Consider the following 3,154-nt stretch of genomic DNA (forward strand, 5'->3'; position numbering starts at 1 on the left):
AGTTTCTATAATCATAATATTTTCCGTTTCTTTTTACAGGAACCGCTCGCCTTATGTAAGGCTTCCTGACTGATATATAAGGTTATCTGATATAGAGCAGAGAAGCCTGGGTATATTACACCATGGAAGCCTTAACAAGACAGATATCACTCAAGCTTAGAAATCTCAACTCGCTATATTACTCTCTCTTTCTCTCCCTCTCTCTCTATTCCTCTCTCACAAACTCTCGCTCGCTTTCGTCTGTTAACTCATTTTCTCTGTTCTCCTGTCTCTTTCTTACACACACGTGAATCCTCGCCTGTTCATATATAAAAGATATAACACTACCACAAACACATGAATTGGAAAGTTAAATCATACATCATGAGTGAGACATATACACATGTATTTTGAGTAATAAAAATACACAAATATATACAGATACAAGCAGATACATCCACACACATACATACATGTGGACAGGGTTAAAATCCAAACTGTGTCTTCTTAATACCAAAACATATTCCAATCTCTTCTTCAGTCGCCTCAGATTGACATCCAAACACTCTGAAATGTTCGTACTGGAACCTCTGGCACGAATGCTGAGCAGTACAGCATGTCGTTTCCAGATTTCTGGCAGAGTGAATTGTGCCATGGTGGTTTTTCGTCACAGACGGTGCCCAACTGACCTCACTATACTGACTGTGTAGTCGAGAAAATCAAAAAACAAACGATATGCATGCGTGAAATTAAAAACATAGAACGGTGACAATTTATCCATCGCATCCATCCATCCATATATATATATACGAGAATATACATGCATCATAGCATTGAATACAGACATCTTTGCATAGAAGACTATTCATTCCCCGGGAAAATGCTACTATCCCCTATAATTATTGCTATTAATAGAAGCCTGGTAAAAGAAATGGTTTTCCTTTTAGAGCAGATGCAAAGAACTAACCAATTTTGAAAATATCATAGCAGCAATCAAATAGTGAAATAGAAGCCACGTGGAAAATTAACTTACATACACTATGACAACGAGAGAACGCGGAGGGAACAGCTATCGTAGATCGTGGAACTATCGAGAGAAATTCTAGTGGACTTTCGAACTGAACCAAGACCTATACAAATTCTACAGAAAAGATAGGAAAGATTCCTTCGATAGGCTGCAAGTAGAGACTTAAAGAATTTTAGGATAAGAAATACACAATATTCTCACATTTTTCAGAGAAACAATTTCGCCAGCAAGCTGCACTTGCTGAAAAGAATTATGCCACTATACATTCAAGCATAAAGCATTGCTATATCTGACATTGAAAAAAGCTTAGTTAGAATACAACAACACGTAGTAGTGACTTCATAACAGAATATTCTATAGATGTAAGATAGAGAAAAATAAGACACAACAGAAATAGACAAACTTAGAGACATTAACTAAGCTAATTTCTTGTACTTTAACAAATCTTCTTTGGAAATGCGAAGAGAAATATGGAAAGGCAGGCTTTAACGATGAGCTAAGCTGAAGTAGAATAGCATTCACTCCTTGCCTCTTTCTCTCCGTCCTTTCTCTTTCTCTCTATCCTCTCTCTTCCTCTGTCTGTCTCTTTCTATCTCTGTCTCTCCCCCTTTCTTTTCCTCTATTTCTCTCCCACTCTTTATCTTTCTTTTTTTTCTTCCATCAGCAAGTTAATGAAACTGTATCCTGTAGAAAACGTGAAGATGTTATTAGAGAATATTAATTGTTCCGTAGTTAAGCGTCACGGTTTACGTCCATTTACTGATAACGTTATTGCTAGTCTTGTGTAAGCTCTGATCCAAAGGAATTATAATATAATATATATTAAGCATGAACCCTGCATGAACCTTGCCATCTGTTAGGGTTACTTATGGCTGCTTTATTTAATTAGTTAATTATCCATACAAAAGCTATCAGTATCAGATTTTGTCATCACTTTATTACCAGTTCTTGGCAGTAATGTACTTAAGAAAACGAAGAAGACGTACGCACTTCGCCAATAGCACTAATGGCGCGTCATCTCTGCTACGAGAAACAATAAAAGTTACACATACAAATAAATGTATGTGATTGTATACACACACACACACAACACACTACGCGCACACACACACACACACACACACACACACACACACACGCACGTGCTTTTCTCGCTGTATTGCGTGTTCGTTTCTCTTTTGCTTCTGTGATTTTATTTTTGGTCTTCTATATAAATGAAGATAATTCGTTCATTTTTGCTGCTTTTCTTTCTATGAAATGAGGAGATACATTGCGGAACTGTTGTTTTAATGAATGGTATCTATTTATAACCCGGTAAGACACATCTTCATCAGTGGACTCTCCTGAATCAGTTATAAAGTATCCCACCCACGAGGAGTCAGTGCTAGATGTGTCGAAACAATTGTCGTGAATAATAATAAACATTCTCGTATCTTCCATCTTTCGACTCTCATTGCTTTTTTATTATTTCATTCTTTTACTTGTTTAAGTCATTTCACTACGGCCATACTGGATCATCGTCTTTTTAGTCGAGCAAATCGACTTTTTGCTGAACAGATAAGTTACGGGGTTGTAAACATACCAGCATCGGTTGTCAAGTGATGTTTGGGGGACAAACACAGACAAACATATACACACACGCAAACACACACGCACACGCATTCACACACACACACATATATATACGACGGACTTCATTCAGTTTCCGTCTACCAGATCCACTCACAAAGATTTGTGAGGATAAAGTAGAAGGCACTTGTCCCAAGGCGCGGTGCAGTGGGACTGAACCCAGAACCATGTGGTTCGTAGGCAAGCCACTCCTGTATGTCTCCACACAGCCACTGCTGTATGTAAGTATATATATATATAAGTTCAAAAAAACAATAACAGAAAAACAACAAAGTGAGGACGTGATACGGATAGTGTTATTGGACGCTCGGGAAAGGAAAGAGAGAGTGTATGACGTTTCGGGCGTAGCTCTTCGTCGGAAAGATGGAAAGTTCGGAGAATGGAAAAACGGAGAAAGAGGAAAATGGTACCGATGCCCACGAGGTTACATTGTGAAAAGACCGGAAGACACACACACATACATATATATATGTATGTATATACATATATACGGACATACACACATATACATACACACAT

This window comes from Octopus bimaculoides, chromosome 23, assembly GCF_046866305.1.
Source record: "Octopus bimaculoides isolate indiv1 chromosome 23, ASM4686630v1, whole genome shotgun sequence".
Lineage (NCBI taxonomy): Eukaryota > Metazoa > Mollusca > Cephalopoda > Octopoda > Octopodidae > Octopus > Octopus bimaculoides.